The sequence below is a fragment of the Diceros bicornis genome, chromosome 2 (assembly GCF_020826845.1).
Source record: "Diceros bicornis minor isolate mBicDic1 chromosome 2, mDicBic1.mat.cur, whole genome shotgun sequence".
NCBI lineage: Eukaryota > Metazoa > Chordata > Mammalia > Perissodactyla > Rhinocerotidae > Diceros > Diceros bicornis.
This window is the reverse complement of record NC_080741.1, coordinates 75842282-75850065: the sequence shown is the minus strand read 5'-3', so window position 1 is coordinate 75850065 and position 7784 is coordinate 75842282. Positions and strand designations below refer to the sequence as shown.

The following is a 7784-nucleotide window of genomic DNA, read 5'->3' as shown; positions in this document are numbered from 1 at the left end:
TAATTTTGTTCTCAAACTACAGATGTTCTTTTAAAGATTATTCTAATAGGATCACTCTCTAAAGTTTCATCGCTCTTTTTTCCCCTCATTTACCCCATAGATCAGTACAATTAGGCTAATACCAATTATAATGTTTCTTCAAACTGAAGCTAAAGAACCTCAAGGGGCGAGTGGGGGAATCCAGAGGGATATGTAGTGTCTCAACACGGCCAGCTCCAGGGGCAAGAACACCTCCTTACATCAGCAGTAAGACCTGGCCCTCTTGGGAACTCTTGGGCTCTTTTATCCATTTCCTTGCTCTTCCAAAGCCTCCAAGGTCTTCTATAATGCCCTAAACGAATAAACATTAAGATAAAGTCCTTTTTTGCTCATAAATTCGGGACCCCAGCACTGGGTGAGCTCACTAGGAATAATTCAGACAGATTTAAAGATTCTAAGAAAGAAAAAACTGAGTTTAGTTTACTTATGCTGGTCCATTGACTAGGAGTTTCCTCTTTCTTCATCCCAATGAGAAGGGGTGTTTAAGTGTCAGTTGGTAAAATAATCCTGAAACCCCCTTGTAGAGTTACAAAATGGCAGTTCCTAAAATTTGGAGCAATTAACGATTTAGGCATCTCATCAAATTTCCAACAACTACCAAATTTCAGACTCCTTTGTATATGCCATGCCTACATTTGTCCTTTTCTGTCTCACAGCAATCTTTCCAACACACACCCCATCCTCCCGCTCAAGCCCCCTCCCCATCTCTGACATATACATTTCTTCCTAATGATAATACACCTTCTGTCTAGAATCAAATAAATGCGACGATCAAGTAGAAATGGAAAGAGCTTCCTTTCTCACTCTTGCCTTGTGCAAGAGGGAAATTAGTTTAAATAAATGATACACTGATTTAAAAAGAAGTGAATTGAACAGTTTCTCTCACTGGAACTGCTAGAGCCTTTAAGGCATTCTGTCACTTGTGTCAGTTCTGTAAAATATCATTCCACCTGTCTGCCTGATGTCTTGCTTTAGTCTTTACTACCTAGCTAATAATGCATAGTGCTTACATTTGTTGAATGCTTACTATATACCCAAAACTGCACTAAGCATTTTACATGCTTACTCTCACTTAACCAGCACAATCCTTTGGGATAGGTACTGTTATTAACTCTACTTTATAGCAAGGAAACTAAGACTTGAAGAAGTAAAGTGACTTGCCCAGAGAGACACAGCTCATAAATTTCTGGGATTTAAAGCACTGTTGGCCTGGTTTCAAAGCTCATTCACTCATGCCTGACTTGGTTTCTTCTTAGCTGGGCTTCATACCGTTCTCATGAAGTCTTTTCCAAAACCTGGAGGCTGTTAAAGATCTTGCCTCCTAGAAAGAGTAACTCCCACCACCATTAATTGCTTCAACCGTCCCCCAAGATCTACCTCTGTAAAACTCCACGATGCAGGGTACAGCATCATCTCCCTTCTACTCACAGAAAGACAGGCCAGAAAACCTAAGGGATACTTCCTAAGAAACCTGTGTTCTACCTTTCCCCTATCATTCAAATTCTGTATTTTCACCAGAGGTCTACCTTCTTTCAGACAAACTCCAAGCTACATACAATCAGCATGGGAAAGGGTGAAAGATACAAAAATATGACTCTTGAGAAAGGTTCTAAACTCAATTTGCTTTGGAAGTTCTTACATCTTATGCATTTATAGGTAGCACCCTCCTACCTTTTGTACCTTAGTTGCAATGGGCCTTTTTGTATAGCTGTCTTTTCACTCTCCATCTACCTTCTACCCTGAATCCTAATATCTTCATTCCCTAGAGCCTTCTAAGGCATACTATAACCCACTGCTGTCTACATGACAGTTTTAGAATAATATAAAGTAGATGGACATATAGGAGCATCAAACATTTCCCAGACATCTATGAAATACACCAAGAAATACTATGGGGATCAAGATAAAAGATTATTGTTATTAAATTCATACTATGTCTTCAAAGAATTCAAAAGATGATTCTGTAATAATATATCCTTCCAAATCCCCAGAAGTTCTAAGCTCGGACATCACCAAGAAATGTCACTACATTCTCTTGCTCAAAGTCGTTCAGTACCGAAGGGTTAATAATGCTCTAGCTTAAAGCCGATTCCCCAAGAACAAGCACCAAGGTCTGCTCTTGAGCCTGGCTCTAAGCTAGCCACTTGGAAATTGAGACTCAGGTTCATTTGCAGTTTCCAAAGACCCATTTCCACCCCTTGCTCTCAGAAACTCCCCACTTCAGACTACATGCTCAATCCTCCACTTATTTGAACACAACTTTCACACTTAACAAATCAGAAAGCTGTGATTACCAAGTTTCAGAAACGTTTTCTGAAAGCCTTCCTAAATTGGAAGTGGTTTTGCCATTCATTTAAGTGTCGGAACACTACTGCCCGTGGCAACGGCCCGTACCAGTTCCACAACCACGCGTGTACCCACACCCAGGCATGTACATACAGCCCAAAGAATCACCAGGCATTTTAAGACGAAAGGTCTTAAAGGTCAGATTTCATACTGAAACTTGGCTCTCTCTCGGGTTGAATTTTGTCTGCTTCTCAGCCCCTGAGCCCAAGTTCTACGTTGCGCAGAGATCTGGCCCCATTGTGCCTACCCGACCTCCTAGCACCGGCTTTTTGTGTTTTTTTTTGTTTTTTTTGTTTTTTTTTGCGGTATGTCTTTTGCTAAGAAAGAAGCAGTGTGCTTTGCCTCCCTAACCCAGCCGCAGCCTGTCGTCCCCCAGACAAAAAGCGGCGGCCCGCTGCTCCCTGCAGCGGCCGCGGCGGCGGCGGCGCAGGACGACCGGGCTACCCGAGACCCACGGCGCCGCGCCTTTGTTGGGCCGGCTACAGATGGTGCCCCAGCACGGGGCTGAGCCGGGGGTGGCTGTCGGGGGCGGGAGGCCGTGAGGGGGAGGCCGGGAAGGGGGTCGGGCGGGAGGGGAGGAGACCGCAGAGCAGCCAATCGGCGCGCAGCCCATCAGCTGACCGCTTTTGCTTACACCAGGTGCACGCCGGCTGCCGGGAGCACAAAGCGGGGCATACCGAGGGCGCCGGCAGCGAGCTGGGGAGCTAGGCGAGGCCCGTGCGCCCGCGGCTGCAGCGCCCTTCGGGCGGGGAGAGGGGCCGGCGGCGTCAGCCCAGGCGGCAACGTCCGTGCGGTGGCATCCCTAGGCACCCCAGGCGCCTTCCTCGGGACCTGGCTGCTCGCTGCCCTTCCCTCTGCACCCCACTTCTCCTACCCTTTTTCCCAATCCTGCTTGCCTCTCCCCGGCCCCCGAGAGCCGGATTGAGCCCAGGCCCGCCCAGCAGCTGTTGCTCGTGTCGCTGCCTCGCCTCCTGTCTTGGTGCTCTGCCGGGGGACCCCCCAAGGAGCCAGTGTGCGCTGCGGGTTGGGAGGGAGGCGCCGCTCAGCCAGTGCTCCTCCTCCTCTTCCTCCTGCTGCCGCCGCCGGTGCCCAGCCCGTGCGCACCCCGACACCCCCGCCAGCCGGGCCTCGGGGTAAGTGCGCTCGCTCACAGCCGGGCGGCGGCGGGAGATGTGGGCGGCAGCGAGGGGAAGTCGAGGCAAACTTGGCGGCGTGGAGGACCCGAGAGGGTCTGGGGAATCGCGGGATAAGATCGCGGGCCTAAGGGGGACGAGGGGGCGCGGCTCACGGAGCTGGGGAAAATGACGAAGTCGGAGAAACGAGAATCTAGTAATCCCCTCCTTCCAAAAAAAAGGGTAGGAGAGAGTGCTAGTTAGGAAGGAAGGCCAGAGAGTAACGGGCAAAAGGCAGTGACAGGAGGCGAGCCCACTGGATTTCAAGGACCCACGCGGAGGTGGGTGATGCCCGGGGATCCGGAGGAAGGAGGGCTGCTGGAATGTGAACTGGGGAAGGCAGCTGGGGCCCGAGAAGAGCGCGGAAAGGGAGCCCGGGGAGTTGGAAAGAGGACCAAAAGAAGGTAAAGGAAGGTGACAGGTTGTGGGAAGAGAAAAGAGGAAGGACGTCTTAGCGGCGGCCTTGTCGGTGAAGCATGGGGCAAGGGGCGTAATTCACAAAGCACTGAGTATGTTAAAGTTAGAGCATTCTGAAGAATCTACTGAACTGTTGGACGGTCTAAATGGGGAAAAGACCTCACCCTACACAATTATGAGTCCAGAAAGGGTGGCAGCCTCAGAAGGCTTGCAAGGGATGCTGAAATGTCCGGGAAGCCTCAGTCCGCTCAGGAACGCAGCCAGAGCTGGGTTCCCCGCGCGGTCGGGGTCAGTAGCGAGGAAAGTTTGCCAGCGAGTGTCCTTTGTGCTGCGTGGAGAGGGTGTGGGCAGCCGCCGGCTCGGCGCTTCCCAGGGCCCAGCCGCGACCGCCTCTCGCGGAGGGAGTCTCTGCTGGCAGACTGGGGTGAGGTGGAAAGATCCAGCAGCGGGACGGGTGCCGCGCATCTGGGACAGATGGGAAAACCCGTCCCGGGACGGTTGCGAGGGAGCCGGTGTGGATACGCAGACTGGGAGATTCGGCGGTGGCACCTGCTTTGGGAGAGGGGGACCTTGCCTCTTGGGTTCACGGCTGTAGCCTCAGCGCCAAGAACAGTGCTTGGTACTGAGTGAATTAATGACCGGGGTGTGAATGGTTTTGAGGCATCTGAACCACACAGGCAAAGGCCAGGAGTCCAGGAAAATGGACCCCTCTCTAAATCTCAGGCCACCATTAGCGTTTTCATTCTCAGGTCTAGATAATAAAGGAAAAGTGGGATTCTGTATGGGAACAGATATTGCTGACTTGGGTTTTTTCTTGTAGGATTTTCTGAAAGACAGTATGTTGTTTTGTTTTGCAATTTGCTTTGCCACGATGGTCTAAATAATTAATATTACTCGAATATGCTTACTACTTCATTTTTTTTTATGAGCTAGGACTACAGTGGAAAGTTCAGGAAGGTACTTTGATCAGTATAAGTCTGGAGTAAAATTGGTGTTGTTGGCTCCGGGGCCATGTGTGTCCCGAAGTCTCTGATTTGCATGCAAATGTGAGCAAATCCTGGCAGATGTCTGGCCTCATCCATTCACATGAAGGAATTTGAAAAGACAAGGAGTCTTTAGTTAACAATAGACCTTAAGAAAATGGAATAAAGGCGCAGTGTGAGTTTTTCTGTTTGGGAATTCCATGTCTTGCTGACACCTTTATTCAAGAGCCAAATTCTCTGAGTGCTATTGTAGAGAAAGCTCCAAGTACTGCTTGCTCTTTACCTGGCTGTGTGTTTCTGTGCAACATTGAAGCTGGATGTTCTGAGCTAGTGAGGAAAATGTTTATATGAAGCAGACAGTAACTTTAATCCACTTCTGGTGGTTTGAAGTGATTTCTGAATTGACCCCTCAACTTTTAGAGTTTCTTTTTGCTTCTTTTAGTAATTCCACCTCCTGCTCACATTTGCTCTCCATCCTCAGAGATATACAATATAGGAGAAGACAGTTGTAGTTGACCGACACGAAGATCTCACAAGCATGTTCACTGTCCAGTCAAAATTATTTTAGTTGTTAAGGCACCAAACTTGTAGAACTGCAGGTGATGAAACCATCACGCTCCTAGTCACCTGAGGGGTTTTCGGGTCACGGGACAGAACAATGAAAGGGGAGGCAGTCATGCAATAGACTCCAAAGCAGGGAAATTTCTGCCTTGTCTAACATTAGCTATAGAGCACAGCACTGCTCACCTCCTGGCATTGTGCAACGGCCGAACAGAAAGCGGGTGGTGTGGCCGCACGTGAGCACTGGGATTATACCTACTGACAGGCCAGCCCAGTGGCCTCTTTTGTCAGTCTCAAACACTGTTGAAGGGAAAAAGAACCTATTCACTGAGCAGCATTTGCCCGTGTATTCTATATATTCACTGAAAGGGACATTAAAATACAACCAAAAAAAAAAAAGGCAACATTGTTTTGAGAGCTCACTGTTGGGGGAAGAGGGGTGGGCAACAGATGTTAGTCTGCTATTTTACATGTTTCCTCAAGTTATTTTTGCTGGTTCAGTGACTTTTACACATAAGGCAGTATTTTCCCAGGAGCGGAAAAATGAATTGAGTCAAATTTAAGTAAGAAAATGGTATAGCCAAGATTACATTTTCTGTCTTAGAGCTATCTCAGAAGTCAGAAAGTAACAAATCATTATAATAAACTCTTCTGTGACTTAGGCCTGGGATTCTGTCTTCATTATGGACTTGAGGGCTATCTATAAAATACAGTTGACATTTCTAAACTAGGCTATAAACCATTTTATTGTAAAGTTATCATCTAGGTATTTTTTAAATAAACCTGATAACTTTAAAATGACCAAAGCCTCACATTTGTGAGAACTTATCTTTGGCTACTGTCTTGCCTGTGTGAAATCTTTTTTCTGCAAGTCTAACGAAAGGGAAGATTAGAGCTCATTCCTTGGTAAATAAAAGTAATGAAGTACTTAGAAAAGGATCACTCTACTAAATAAAATCAGACCAGATCCAACTGCAGACTCTGGTTCTTAGTAACACAGGTAGCTCTGGGTAGTGTCTGGAATTCCCAAAAAAGCAAGAGAAGACTCAACCATTGATCTCTCTCTGGTTTTAGACCCTGCAAAGGCTAACTTCTTGACCTGAACCGCTGGAACATTTATCACATATTCTAAAGCAGTGACACTCATGGGAACAAACCCAATAGGTACTAAAGAAAATCTGCCTCTACAGAGTTATATTGCTACTTCCCATAGAGAGTTATGTTGCTACTTCCCAAGTCAGTTGGGTATGACTATAAATAATCAGAATGGTGGGCTTTTTATGCCACCATAAATAAGTCATAAGCCATAAATAAAATATGGTAAATTATAGGACCTGGATGTTATTTTTTACTAGACTTTCTTAATGCTTTCTTGCACTTTTTTAAGCTACAGAATAATAGTTCTTTGAATGATTCACTTGAGCACTAATGGAAGGTTGCTCAAATATTGTATTTAATTTTTCAAAATTATTATGTTGAACATCTATTTTCGGTTAAGCAAATCTGGAGATAAAGCAGATTCCATTTTAGAATCATATTTTGGTTTCTGGGAACAATGGAAGTATCTTTAAGTCATGAATAGAGCTTTGATTAATATTTTATTCAGGATGAAATTATAATTATATAGATGAAGTCAGGAAAACATGTATTCTCTCTTGTTTTGGCTCAAAGTGCAGAATAGAGACAAACAAAAGTTAAACCCTATCTGTAAAATTCAATACTCTAGTGACCAAGGGAACCATTCGTTCTATAAGTCTTCTTAAATGAAGTTTGCTTTATAAATTTTCTCATTTTAGCATATTACCATTCACCTGCTTTATGGATATGTTACAGAGTGTAGCCTCCAAGTCTTGAAACTTAGATAAGTGCATAATAAATGGTTTACTGACATTGCAATTATAATACATGATAAAATAATATAGTATATATTTCCAGACTTTATGACCACCCTATAGAACTATGAAGCATATATATTATTCAATAATTAAAATATATACTATTTTATGTTACAGTGTTTTTTTAAAAGAAACAATATGCAGACTTACATATTATTATATTTTTTACTTTTTGACTATTTTTAAAAGGTGTAGCAAAGGTAGAATGTTATTAGCAAGTTTATCAGTTATTTGGTTGCTAAGCAAGGTGTTTTCTAGTCATAGCAAGGTGATCTTGGGTCAGTTTCTTTCTTTCTTGTTTGTTTGTTTGTTTGTTTGTTTTTGGTGAGGAAGATTAGCCCTGAGCTAACATCCAATGCCAATCCTCCTCT

The 7784-nt window shown here is 45.2% G+C and overlaps 1 protein-coding gene across 1 annotated transcript in view; it reads left to right on the top strand.

Annotated features, from left to right (window-relative positions):
* The first annotated feature begins 3341 nt into the window (after nt 1–3341).
* The window catches only part of LRRN1 (leucine rich repeat neuronal 1), a 37625-nt gene continuing 33182 nt past the window's right edge, over nt 3342–7784 (top strand). The window contains exon 1 of the mRNA XM_058563481.1: nt 3342–3518. The gene's annotated coding sequence lies outside the window, so the exon portion shown is untranslated. The remainder of the gene's footprint in view (nt 3519–7784) is intronic.